The 14605-nt window shown below is 43.2% G+C and overlaps 1 pseudogene; it reads right to left on the reverse strand.

Moving 5' to 3' along the window:
• Positions 1–461: 461 nt before the first annotated feature.
• LOC113483998 lies at positions 462–1481 on the reverse strand (annotated as a pseudogene).
• Between the last annotated feature and the right edge of the window lie 13124 nt (positions 1482–14605).

The raw sequence follows: 14605 nt of genomic DNA on the forward strand, positions 1-14605 counted from the left end.
GTGCTTTCTAAGTATGTAATTTGGTGGTTTCAGTAACTGTGACAATACCTTCTGTGTTTTGCTCAGGCGGTAATAAACAGAGCACTGCATCACTGGCAACACTGAAATCAATGGAAGTTGTTCTCATGTCCAGACTAAACTCTTCGGGTTTCTGTAATCAACCACAAAGCCTGGAGTGAGAGAACCCTGTGCTTCTCAAATGTCTTTGGAAACAGTCTGGTTGGGTGAGTTTACATGTCACCTTTGAGGTGACTAAAAATCTTTTCACTCCTCTTTCTTTGGTTGCTAAGAGAAGTATATATAAACCTGTTTCTGAGACATCTTTCTGACAAGTGCTCTACTGCAGGGAGAGGTCAAAGCTGGTTATAATCCTTGCTACCATATGAACACACCTGCCTTTGCAGGAGTTTACAGCACCAAAGCCATCCTGGGTTTGCTGGGATTCTCTTCAAGAGATTCCTTCATAACTTTAATGTAATTTCTGACTTGGTCATGTAATTGTTACTCCTAGGCTGCTGGACATATTTGCTCCACTTACACCTTGAAAGAGAGAGCATGGCCTGCTGAAAGTTACCTCCAATCACAAATTAAAGTAGTAGGTTGACACATGTATTGAGTGCAGTTAGTGGCTGAGAGATGATGCAGGTGGAGTGGATTTGCTTCTCCATGTGACAGCTGACTGGACACAGCCGTAGTTCAAACCAAGCCACCAGAAGATGTGGAAGAGCACACACAGAAGACCACCAAGAGGACGATAGTGAGTCTGTGAGCCTTTTGTCTGTAGCAAGCCCACATGCGGGGCCTGGTAGCCAAGGTGCAAATAATGAGTACATACCACAGAGTCACCATCAGCAAGGTCAAGAAAGCCAGGGTGGTCAGCAGCCAGTTATACCACCTGACTGTGCCCATGTTTTCAGAGCTGTTAAGGTGGAGGCATAAGGATCTGTTTTGTGACTCTTCTGAGGAGATCAAGAAGCGACAGGGCTGACAGCTGCCAGTGAGATCACCCAAATGGCTGCACAAACCACCGCTGTCCACTGCTACCTCTGGATGTGGAAGAACTTCACAGGGTGGACAATCACCACATAGAAGAAGGTGCTGAAGCAGGTGAGGAAGAGGATGCTGCTGTATAAGTTGAAGTGGGAGCTGGAGCGAATAGACTTGCACATGAATTCACCAAAGATCCAGTGCTCCCCACTGGCATAGTGGTGTATCAGGAAGGGAAGGCTGGTGAGGTAGAGCAGGTCTGTGAGTGCCAGGTTCAGCATGATTATGGTGCTGCTCTTCCAAGGCCTCATCTTGAAGCTGTAAACACAAATCACAATGACATTTCCCAGGAAGCCCACCGGGAAGACAATGCTATACATAATGAGAAGGTACAAATTCTTCAGACTGACTTCTGCAACAGTGCAACTGGGAAAATCACCTTGGGTGTCTTGCCAGGTGGTGGGGTTGGCTAAGTCATCCTTTGTTGTGTTCATGGTTTTTCCTTGCTGCTTAAGGAACAGAGAAATGTTTAATGTTCAGTGACCAGGCCTTCTCATGGAGTGTTAAAAATATCTAATAACCAGGTTTTTCCTTTCCACTTCCCATCAGTGCCACTATTAAGTGCCTTTACTGAATAAGGAAGGGCCCTGATACTTTGATGAGAATTGGTCCTGATCTAGAGGCCTTTTATCATGTCTATATATGAGCTATACAATTTCATTTTAAAATATCATTTTCAAAGAAGGGTCTGCACTGGGACAATGGAGCCATAATATAAGGGATTCCCAGCCCCACAGTCTGTGGTGTGTGTCCCCTGGTTTATAAAGTGCACTTTCTGCTCTCCTCAGGGGTCAAGTAGAGCAGAAGGACAGACTAGCCATGTTGTGCTACTAACCAAAAGTATAGAGAGAAATGTCCAGAACGTAACTGCTCCATAAAAGCCATTTGCAGCCTTGTTAATTAAGGGGAAAACAGTGTGGATGTTGAAATGTTTTAATATTCTTTTTGGTACTGGAGTTGGTTAACATCTTTCTCCCTGCTTCTTGGAAACAACTGATAGAGGAATATTTCATTCTTTTGGTTCATTAACAAGATTGATGTTGCAAAAAAATAGGTTATTTTTAGGCTTGTCATTAGCTGCTTTGTAAATTTCTATCCCTATGAAATTTTTAAATGGTGGTTTGCTTTGACATCAGTCTTCAATAGAAGTTTTCTGAAACATCAGAATAAATTCATCCACCTTTGCAGAGCAGCCATTTGCAAGATATAATATAGGACTTGAGCAGGATTCAAGGGAAGTAAAGATAGCCCATTATGTAGTTTCTACAACAAAAAATATGGGGCTGCTAAAGCACATGGCAAGTAACTGTTAACATGGCATCCAGTAAGTGCATTTGTGTGAATGCTTTCTTTAAAGTCCAGTAAATGTTTTGAGGGGAAAAATAGAATAAATATCTACTTTAGTTTTTTTTTTTTCCAGAGGGATGCAGCTTCTTACAGGATGATGCCTGTCTTCAGATTACTGTGGCCTGGATCTCTTAAAATGGATCCTACTGAATCACCACTTCTATTTCTTGTTCCACTCCAAATTTTCTTGATGTAGCTTCTATCCTCACTCACTTGTGAGATCGCACAGAGACAGGCTTCAGGATTTGAATTCAAATTTATGTAGAACATTTGGTTCAGTCATATTTAAAACACTTTGAAAACTGAAGCTGGAGCTGGTGGAGACACATGCCAAACTGGCATTTGTTTTTAAAGAACAAGACAGCTTCAAACCTCTTCTCATGACTGGGAGTGGTGCACGGGAGGGTTTCGATAAATCCAGTGGCCCTAATTCAGTTAAGTAGTAATGCAGTGATACTGTTGTCCCCGAACACACTTGAAGCCTCTGGTATGCCTAATTGTTAATCAGGCTAATAGCAAAGGCCCCATCCTGCGATAGCAGGTCACGACATGCCGTCTGCCGCTGGCAGCACCAGGGCTGTGCACACTGTGGTGTTTACAGTGCACAGCGATTACGGCAGCTGAAGGTCACAGCTGGGTGCTGCTCCCCGCACCACTTTCTTTGTGGTTTTGTGGGACTACCGTTTTGTCAGCAGCTTTATTTCCACCAACCAGCATGCTGCTGCAGCAAACCTGTGGGGGCTGGAGAGCAAATACCTATGATCATTGAAGAGCGCGGCAGCGGCACTCAGCTGCTGCAGTCCTTACTGACAGCCACAGGCACTCAGGTGCTTTGGAACCCATTCCCTTTGCTCTCGGTCAGGTATCTGGTAGGGCTGGATTCAGGTGGAGGAACTCCTTCACAGGCCAGGGCACCTCCCAAGCCCCGCAGTGGTTACGGAAAGGCAAAGTGGGGACAAGTATTGCAGGAAAAGCACATGGGTGTGGGGTGTCAGTTCTAAACTGCCCTAAGATTACATCCGACTTAACAGGTTACCACAGGGACCAAGGAAAGGACACTGCAAGTCTTTGCTGTTACTATTTTGCTGTCTGAATTACAAATAGAATTTAGACAAAACTTAAATCTAATTAAGGAACAGTTTGTACTGTGGCAGATTTTATCACACTAAGTAATTGGCCATAATGGGACTTCTGCAGCCCAAGCTGAGGGCAAATGATATATGCTGTAGACACATAATGAACTTTAAATAAATTATCCAAGAGCAGAACTCCTAATAAAAGGGAACTAGATTATTGAAATAGAAACCCTCTTTCAGTCTTAATGGCGGAGCCACTGCTCTATTACATGGTATTCTTTACTGTAACCAATTGATTGGAGTCACTTTAAAAAATGTTGTGATTGCATGACTTTAATTGCAGTCACGTATAAGGGAAACTTGTCTGCTCCTGCATTGTGATAATTTAATTAGAGCCTGCTGGAAATAAAAGCCAAATGTCTGCAGCCATGGCAAAGTAACCTAATGCCTGTAATTTGACTGTATTTCACACAGATGTGTTGCTGAATAAATTAAATAGGATTTGGCTCACAGCGTTCAACTCTTCCACTGGCTCAGATTTAAGAGACACAAATGGTATATTTAGGGATGAAGATACAAGCCCTCCTTCCCTTACTCTTTATATTTCAAATAGTATGTGGATTTAACCTATTTGATGCATCCCTGATAAGTGTAATTTGTTCCATGCTTCCATCATCTTGTAACCCTTTAGTCATCTCTCTCCACTTCACCCTGCCTCTAAGTTTGCATCTGTAAATCAAAATATGAATTTTACCTGTAAATCCTTGGTTTTGTCTTCTCCCCTCTTCATTGCTGGTTCCTTAAATATCCTACTCCAGCTGGCAGGGTTTGCTTTTAAATTCCACAGGCTTGTGCAGTGACACTGTCTGGGAAAGACATCCTGGGCAGGTTGTGGGAACTCTCTGCCTCTGTCCCCAGGTGTCTGCCAGGCGAAGGTAGCATGGGCTCCACAGTGCCAAGAAAGAGCAGCTCTGACACCTCTTGCCTACTTGTGGGCTAGCTGTCACATCCCTGGCAGCAGGGCTGTGCTGGTGTTGGCTGCCCTCCTGTTTAGCCTCTGCCACTGGCATGGGATGTGGGGACCTGCCCTGTGTCACTTGCAAAATCATTTGGAACTGTCTGTACACTGTCCAGTTTGGCTGGAGAGGTTTGTTACGGGTGCTTCCAGCCTTCGGTGAGGGAGGCAGGCCAGCAGCACTCCGGCAGGGAGAAGTAGCACCACCGCAGTGCCCACCTGAAGAAATATCTGTTCCCCGAGTCTCAGAGCACAGTATAGGAGAGGTGGGAGATGGGGGGAGAGCAGGGTTTTGAACTGGCCAGAGCTGCCCTACAGAGAGTAGGTGGATGATGGGAGCTGGGATCAAACCCTTGCCTCTCAAGGAGCATGAAGGTACACATGTTCTTCAAACTGGGAGCTTGGTGGGACCAGCTGCTCCTTCTGCAGGGAGGGACCTGGCTCTGAGAGCAGCAAGGATTGTGCAACAGGGACACAAGCAGAGTCTTGTGGCTGGAGAGGTATCTAAGACCATGTGCTTGTGAGGTCAATATGGGTGGAGGAGGGCTTTACTGGAGAAACGAATTGCATGACTCTGACAGACATCTATCCTCACCATATCACATGCTTTTCTGCTGGCATGACTTGTCCAGAGGTCAGAGGAATGAAGAAGACTAGGAATTAAGTCAAACGATATGGTCCCTTTGCATATGGTTTAAAAAAATACCTAGCCTGCTGTGTGATCTGCTAGCCTGCTGTGTGATCTGGAGCATTTTACTGTCCTCAAATATCCAGACAATAAAGCAGAAGGAAGACTAGCACTTCCTTGAATGTGATGGCCAACCCTCAGAAGGGGCTAGCAGAAATCTCTGCTCCCTTTGGAGAGGGACGAAGGGCACAGGCACCTTCTGGGGTCCCCTGCAGCACAGCTTTGCACAGAGAACTGTGAGGAGCATGGGCCCGCCCAGAGGTGCCAGGGTAATTATGGTGTGAAAGATTTTATGGGGTGACTTAGCTTTGCCATCTGTGGTGCTAGCTGAGACTATGACATTGTGGAGAACTTCCACAGAGCCAGTATTTACACATTTTGCTTGATCTTCTCTCCCTCTTCCTTTTCAACAGGTTTTGACTCTTGGGCTAACTGTGCTCTGCTGACTTTCACCTTGTTTCAAAGTAGTGATCCTTAGACCAGTTTCAGGCTTTTTTTTTTTTTTTCTTTTTTTTTTCATGAAGAAAACACTTTCAAGAGCATGAACATTCCAGATGTGATTTTGAATTAAATATTTGCAAACTTCTGTGAACAGGTAGGAAAGTTATTATCTTGAGTGGGAAATGTTTAGATTAGGCTGAAAAGAACTTGAATGTTTTCCAACACTGAACTTAATTTCAGATCTTGTTTGAAGCTATTATTTACTTTCTCATGGTGATAAGAGATGTGAACCTGGAAACATGACGATTATGTACTGCATAATGTAATGGTGAATCAGGCTCAAATTATTTAGTAAATACAACTTTTAAAATGATTGCATAACTGTCCTGTTTCTTTACCTGATGTTTTCAGTATTTGTGATCTTCACATGAATGACTTTCAGCTTTCTGGCCATACATAATCTCTTCTTCTTAACTCTTTCTGGTATAAGTTTAGCCACATCACCATTGAACGTGAACATTACTTTTGGAGTCCTAACTGCAAATATTCAGAAATAAACTGACAGTTGTCAACACATCCCTAAGTAACAGCTGTTATGAGCCACCATTGTTTATAGAAAGAGTTGAAACTGCTTTTTACCATGTGACTGGCTACCAGATAGTAGTACTTTCAGTACTCTGCATCATGGAAACTGTACATTCTGCAAAATGCAAAAACACCCTTTGCAAAGGGCCTATGGTGAGTCATGGAGAGACCAGGGGCATGAAGTTGTATGTTCTCAGGGGTCCCAGATTTTCCCTACACACATAGATGAAAAACTTTCTGTATTTCACAAGTTCCTGTCAATACATAAAGGATATCAAGTTCATTGCTCTTATTCTTTTTTTAAAATTTTTTTATTCATTTGATATTTGTCTGGTCTAGTATGGTATTTTTGAGAAATAATGGATATTGCTCTGGCATTATGATTCAAATTATATTAAAATGGGTTCATTACTTGAATACTTCATCTCAGGCTTAGCATTTGTAGTTCAGGAAAAGATTTTGAAAAATTGTGAGGAGCTGAAAAAGAGCTCAGGAATGAACGGAGTATGGGGAGATGTTGTGACGTGCCTTGAGAGACTTTTGAGGCTTTAGGGATTCTCTCTGGTTAGTTTATTCGAGAACAGATTTAAATAGGAATAGATGATAGCCATGATCACATCCATGGGAAGAGACTCCTGGCATCAGCATAGCTGGAGCTATGCCAATCCAGGCTGGCTGTGAAGCACAAGTATTTCTCAGTGAGGGTGGGTAGCTACTAAAACAAATCCCCATAGTAATATGGTAGATTCTTCAACTTTGGAATTTTAAAATCAAGATTGAGCGTCTTTTGTATAGATACCAGTACAGTCACAGAACAACGTGAGATGATACCATCATGCAACTTTGCAGGAGAGATTCATAGGTTTTTAAAGGCTAGAAGGATCTCTAGAACACCCAGTATAAAGGGTTGTATTCCCAAGGCCTCATACACCCAAGGCCATGGGATTTAGCTCAGAATTCCCAGAAACCTGTATTTAGCACTGGGGGGTTTGGTTTTTGTTTTTTGGGCTTTTTTTTAGGATGTGATAGGGAGAATCCTCTTATTCCTTTGATAGCTTGTTCTAAAGGTGAATCATGCCCACAGCTGAAATCATATACTTAGACTTTAATATGTCTCTCTAGTTTGTGCTTCCAGCCTTTCAACTACTACAAATCTCTGCTCTAAGGAGAGAGAAGCCCATTTAACAATGGTTGTTTTGTTTTTGTGGAAGTATTTAAACATTATAATCCAACCCACCATTCATACTTCTTCCTGATTAGTTTGGTAGCTTAGGTCATCCTACGGTAGCATCTGGACTTCTCCAGCCTAATCTTTTTCCTCCCATTGGCTTTGTTAGGTAGAACATGATGACCTCCATCCTCCGTCCTGGATTTCCACATCTTGGGCAACGTGGCTGGAGCCACATCTCTGCCTGCGGTACCAGACTTGCAGAAATTCCAGGCATCCCCAGTGTGCTTGCACCAGTCAGCTCTGCCCAAGCTACCCTGGAGGATTCTGCTGACGGGTGTCAAAGGTGGCCTGTTCTGCACACCCTACCCTCCTGAGCCCTGATAGTCTCCTGCAGCAATCAGGAAATCCTTCCTGCTTTGGGGCCCCTCTGTCCACTCATCCACTGATTGCGTAGGTATTTGTTCTTACCATGACTGGAGCACCAAGTGATTATTGTGGGCACTCTCTGTCCTGCCAGGGGAAAAGAAACGCATCCTGTATCTCTGCCTTCTTGAAGAATCTAGAAATGAAGAAAATCTTCCTCTACTCCACCATGGTGGAAAGACAGGAATGCTAAGAGATGTTCTGAGCTAGGAAACCATCACCCAGGGTGGGAAAGGCAGAGAGAAGAAGAATTCTAATGAATAGAGTCTAAGGATCACACAAAAATCCATTCTGTTGCTGCACGAGAAACAATACAAAGAGTGTATTATTCTGCCAACTTTTAGCATATAGAGCAGTGAAGTCATGCCGCAAAGCACGCTCTGTCATGCACTGTCAGCAAGGAAAGCCTCCATAATGTAAGACTTGTCAGACTCTCTCCTGCTTTTCAGGTCTCACTACTCTGTGCTATGTTGTCTTCAGCTTGCTTCCAAAATAAGTGTCATGGTAAAACACCTTAAGGTGACACAGTTGTCAGAGATTTCCTCCTCCTGTCAGAAAATAAATGGGATCCCCTTGCTGTCTTTCCTAGTGAAATCTAGTTGTATTTTTCTCCTTGGAAAGTGTTTTTCTTAAATAATTTAGCTAGCTTGGAATCTTTGCTCAAATGTAGATGTTCCTTAGCATGTATTTTTACACAAATTCCATGTGATCCATTGTGTAATCTCCCTATATACAGTTCTGAACCATTTTCATGCTGTGCAAAGAATGTCTTTGAAATTTCTCTGGCTTTGCATGACGTTTTGGGTCCCTTATATCTGAAGGCTTCAAAGATGTAATCTATCTTTGCCATATGTCATGTTGACTGATAGGAGGTTTTCCAAAGCAGTAAGGGCATCAACAGGGGTTGGATAATAATTGCCCTTGATTCTTCTAATAAATCTCTTCTGACTTCATTGGCTGAGTGCTTCCCTCCTCCTGTGTTTCTCCCCTCTGTCTCTTTCTCCAACAGAGAGTTTTTATACCTTCAACAGAGACATTTTAAGAGCCCGCCATTGAAAGGTGTTCACCAATTGTCACAAAGATGATTTAAAACATGAACAACACATGCATATTTTAAAACATGAACAACACATGCATATATTTCCATTCACACCCACAGTTTTTCCTTTGGGTAAAACTTTCCTTCTCCTTTTACTCTGCACAGAATTCCCAGGGTGCAGCTATCCTGTGAGAGTTGGCAGCTTGGCAATTTTCACCCCTAAAGCACCTACATCACGCCTTCTTCCGGCCATTCATTCCCCTTCCTGCACTGAGTACTTACTTCCTACACTCAGCGGGGAAACTCAGACTGCTAAAATGTGTTGCTAATACCACTGTTTTTTCTCTTGGCATAACATTATTATGCCCCAGGGGAGTATTGGTGTGCCTGCAGGACCTAGCAGGGTAGGCAGGTGCACGCCCTTCCTGTGCACGGCACCTCTGCAGTTCAGATGTGTATATTCCAAAGACATACATTTGTTCCAAATTTATTTCCTCACATGTTTTGTAATTGTTTATTGGAATGAAACAAACAACAACCAAAAAAAAAACCCAAAAAAACAAAAAAAAACCAAAAAAAAACACAAAAAAACAAACCAAGAAGAAGAAGAATGTGACTAATACCCATGGGTCCTTATACAACAGGGTATATGCAATTGGTACATTAGTCTCTGGTATATTTTGCTCATAGCACTTCTTCTTTCTTTAAGTTCAGTGGGATTGTAGTGCTATGGCAAATTAGGCAACTACTGCAGAACATGTATTTCAGGGATGGGTTATTATATATCACAATTGGGGGCCCACAGCCTGTGTCTTAACTCTAAGTTCATGCTACTTAGTTTTATTCTCTGCTTTCACTTCAGCTTTCAAGAGTTTGACATTTTTCTTCTATCTGTTTCTGGCATGGCATTGAGAAAATCATCCTGCCTTGTTTGTACTACACCCTGTTGAAGGTTTCTCTTATCTTTCTGGGTGTGTGCTCTGCCAAGGGTAGGTGTTACTGATAGGTCTTTCTGCAGCTCAGCTGAGTCCTCTGAGGTTATTTCCTCATTCCTGTTCCCTTTATTGGGTTTAGAGTGTGAGTTACATGCCCACTTCATAGTAGTTAAAGCTGAACCTGTTGCTTTTCTTTAGCTGCAGAGATTTTGTTTTGGTAAAACAAGACCAGCATGAATGTAGAAAGGCAAGAAGAGAGTGGTGGTCAACAGAGAGGCAGAGAAGTGAAGCACAGAGCTCACTGGGAAAGGAGGAAGATGAGGCTCAGGAAGTCCGTAAGATCTCTTGTGTGGAGACAAGCTCAGGCAAAAAGCAATACATTGCCATGGATCACCTTTGCCCTTACATCCTTTCACTGGAAGACAAGAATAAAACTCTTGCATATGACATCCTTGTCCAGCACAGACACCAGTAACCAAGCACTGAGCATGCACAGTGGAAGAGCAGGTGGTGGTACAGATCTAGGTGCAATGGTGGCCTCTTATCAAACATTTCTTAGCTCTAAGCAGTGCCTGACCCAGTCTGCTGGTGTCTGTATATTCTTCCCCTTGCATGCTCAGCTGGTCCACAGACCAGCTGGTGTTCTCAAAGGCCTGTGCTTTCCCTTATTCCTTCTGTTGCTGCCTTTTAGCAATTAAAAAATGAAAATGTCATCCAGTCAAATTTTGTGGGAAGAAGAATTTGGAGAGCATGGTAAGAGAAACCTTTTTTCTGTACAGGCAGGTGGGTAGTAGAACAGGCCACCCAGAGAGGCTGTGCATGTGCCATCCCTGGAGATTTTCAAGTCCCAGCTGGAAAAAGACCTGAGGAACCTGGTCCGAAATTAGTGCCCACCCTGCCCTAAGTAGGTGATTTGCACTGGAACCCTCCTGATGTCCCTTCCAACCTGCTTGATTCCAGAATCTTTTGATCCTCTGAAGTCTGCAAGCTGTAAAAGTCAAAAGCAAGATCAAAGAGCCATCATTTCAAGAGAAAGAAGTACATAAGTATCCTACTGCTTCAGAAAAGACAAATAATGATATAGTAAATCTGCCCTAGGCCTCATCCAATCCTTTTCCACAGCTAGAAAGTCCTGTTTACTAGCTGGGTTTGTCTGTCCAATCCCTGTTTCTCAGGAATCTTGAAGGCTGCAAAACTTAAGTTGTTAGCAATTGTGCGGTTCTTTATATTCTTTTTTTTTTCATACCTAGGACATGTATGGCTGTGTGCATATGTGCATGCTTGGTTGCCCCCAGTATTCACATGCAGAAAACAGCCTGGATTTAAACAGAAATTTGTATCCTGAAGTTACTCATTTGACTTGACTTGTGGCCTGAAAAATATTTCTATTGTTTCATCTAATTTCTGATAAACAAAATTTCAAGCTTCTGTTTAACAGGAATGCTTTCTTTCAAGCCTGCATTGTGGAACAAGTCTAGGAGTGCATACAAGTCCTGGTGAGAAAGCTCCAAGGTCTGCATTCACAGATTCTGATCTGTTTGCAATATCAAAATGCTTCAGCATTCAAATCGCGTATTTGATTTGAGTTTGATTTCACAGCCCGGATTCTCATTCCCTCTAGACTTCTCTTCAAAATGAAAAAGGGTTTGGCTCTCTGGTTATGTACCCTCAATTCTTGAGAGCTCCCCCCTTGTTGATTCATTCGTTTTGAGTTGCTAGTAGTACTGCTTTGTTCATACATGTCCTAGCTTTGGTACTAACAATTCCAAATTTTATTTTTGTTCATCACCCAGAAGTTTGGGTGATTTGCTAATATTCACTAAAGTAATGACTCTCATTCATTTTAATTGACTCTACGGATTGAAGATTGGAGGGCAGAAATGCGTGGAGTCTGTCTCCACCCGTGTCCTTGTGACCCGGGGAGGTCGGGGGGCATCCAGTGGGACGGCGATGCATCAGCTCTGTGGCTGCCGATGACGGTGCACAGTAGATGTCACTCTTGCCTAACGTATAGAGATGGGTTTCTCCACTGACAGGATGGATCCTTTCTAAGTGTGTATGAGAGGGGGGAAAGAGTGACTGCTGATCATAAATGCTACTGAGGAAAAACTTTATTTTCAGATAAAAAGATGCCTGCATAGAAAACTATAACTTTTATAGAGTTGTAGAATGGTTTGGGTTGCAAGGGACCTTTAGAGACCATCTAGTTCAACCCCCCTGCCATGAGCAGGGACATCTTTCACTAGATCAGTTGCTAAAATCCCCATCCAACCTGACCTTGAACACTTTCAGTGATGGTGCATCTAAGGCTTCTCTGGGCAACCTGTTTCTGTGTCTCACCACCTTCATCATTAAGAATTTCTTCCTTATGTCCAATCTAAACCTACCCTCTTTCAGTTTAAAACCATTGCCCCTTGTCCTATCACTATAGACCCTGGTAAAAAGTCTCTCATCATCTTATAAGCCCTCTTTAAGTATTAAAAGGCTGCAATAGGGTATCCTTAGAGCCTTCTCTATCCCAGGCAAGATGTTCTATCCACACCTTGTTCTGAATCCCTAAATAAGGTATATTGAATCCTTAATGAAAGGTTTAGTTCTGGGGTTTTATTTAGGTACAGGTGTTGGATTTTTTTTTATCTCAGTCTTTGAAATGTGGGGGGGGCCCTGCTAAATTATGCAGAACTGCCCCTCTCATCAAAAGCTGGCCATTTTAATACATAAACCAGGAAAACTTAATAGTAAATTTGAGTAGTGGGGGGCTGAAGGAGAATTTCTTGGCCACCCATCTTATGGGTGAAAAAGAAACCAAACCCACTCTGGTACCTGCCATAGTGTAGTGTCTGGTAACGGAAGGCTGCCAGCCTGGACCTTGTAGGCAAAGCCTGCGTTCAGCCTGCGTTCCTCTCTGCTCAACAGCTCTCTGGCAGCTGTGCAACCACCTTAGTGCAGTTATCTTACAAGCACCAAGGGCTGGAGATTTCAAAAGGCTGCAGAGAAACTCATCCCGCAATTGTGTGTGTCGCTGTGTCTCACTTATTTTTTAATAACAGGTTCAGAGTCCCTCTGAGTATCTTGAGAGACAAGACCAGTGCCCAGGCAGGGGTAAAACACGTGCAAAGTTGCAACCTGCGGAAGCACCTGTGCTATTTAGTCTGGTTTTCTTCGTGGGTAAGAACTGGGTTCCCTGAAGAGAGATATTAGTTTCTTTTCACAGGGGTGACAACTCTCACTGTACCCGACTGTAAACATCACTTTTTAGCAATGTGCAAAAATCACAGTAATTTCTGACTTCTGCTTGAGTTCTGGCTGGTGGTCTCCTGACGAAATCAGACTCTCTCAGATGTGACTACTTTAAAGTATTCTTACCTAAGATAATTTTCCTAACAGAAAAAAATGCAGTGTTTTGATATAACAATGACATAAATGTTCCAGTTGTGTCTGGGTTTCACTATACAGGATTAGAAAGTGTTTACCAAATAAGACACTGATTGTCCTTATTATTAATGTCTGCTGTGGATACACAATTTCAAGAGAGAGGAGAAATGGAGGAATTACACAACTGGGACATCCCTTGATAAAGATGCTGAAGGTGAGATATTTCACTAATACACATCTGCTACAGAATCCTTTCCTTACGAATCCCACCATATACCTGCTCCAACAGAGATCTCAGTCAAGCATTAAATGCTTTATTTTTAGAAGAATCTGTGAAAAAACTAAGTTTTATCAAATTAGCAGTGTTATTAATAACCCTAATTAAGACAGTGACAGGGATGTATATCAGTCTGGCACTTCCTGAATTTCTCCAGAGGAACTCAATGTACAGCTTCTTTCATAACACAAGTCGCATCCACCTAGGACATTATGCAAGAGCATGGTAGTGTGTTGGGAGAAAAAAAAAAAAAAATTTCAACTGTGCAAGTCTAATTAAACCAAGGGGTTTAGCTAACATGAAGGGAAACCTTGTCGATCCAGCCATTTACATTGTTTGGGAATTGTATTTGGCTGAAAAGGGTAATTTGGAAATAGGATGCTGTCATGGGTGAGACACAGTGAACAACAACAGCCTGCAGTGGCTCTGGATAACTGGGGTTTAATTAAGAAACAATGAGACAAGAGTTTCACTTTACTCTCTGAGACACCCACTCCCTCGCTGACCCCAGCACTATGGTCACAAGGTCTCACCATCCATCTCAGCAGGTTAAGTTGCTGCTGGCCCAGGATGGTTGTACTGTGTCTGGCTGAGCTGGAATTGTTTTTCCCCTGTAGCAGCCCTCACAGTGCTGTGGTTTATGCTGGGAGCTGGCAGGGTGTTGGCAGCACCCTGGTGTTGTGGCTGCTGCTGGGCAGTGCTTACACAGCACCAAGGCTCTTTCTGACATTGGGACGGGGTGGGTGAGATCTTGGGAGGGGACACAGCCAGGACAGCTGACCCGAACTGACCAAAGGGATATTCCAGACCATGTGGCGTCTGCTCAGGATAAAGCTGGGAGAAAGGAGGAAGGGGTGGGGTCACCCTTGGTCCTCCGAAGCAACCACTACGCGTATTGGAGCCCTGATCCTGAGAAGGCCCCACATCGCCTGTCCATGGGAAGGAGAGAATAAATCTGTTTGCTTTTGCTTCCGCGAGCGGACTTTTGCTTCACTTTGCTTATATTAAAACTGCTTTTGTTTCACTCACAAGGGTTAGTTTATCTTCTTTCCCCCCTTTACCCTATTGAGAAAACAAGGGGGGGGGGGGGAAGTGATAGAGCGACTTGGTGGATACCTGGCGTTTAGCCAGAGTCAAACCATCACAATGGTCAAGCAGAAAGTCAGGTTGGTTCATGCTGTGCTGC

This window comes from Athene cunicularia (genome assembly GCF_003259725.1).
Source record: "Athene cunicularia isolate RWA chromosome 1 unlocalized genomic scaffold, athCun1 chr1_part1, whole genome shotgun sequence".
Lineage (NCBI taxonomy): Eukaryota > Metazoa > Chordata > Aves > Strigiformes > Strigidae > Athene > Athene cunicularia.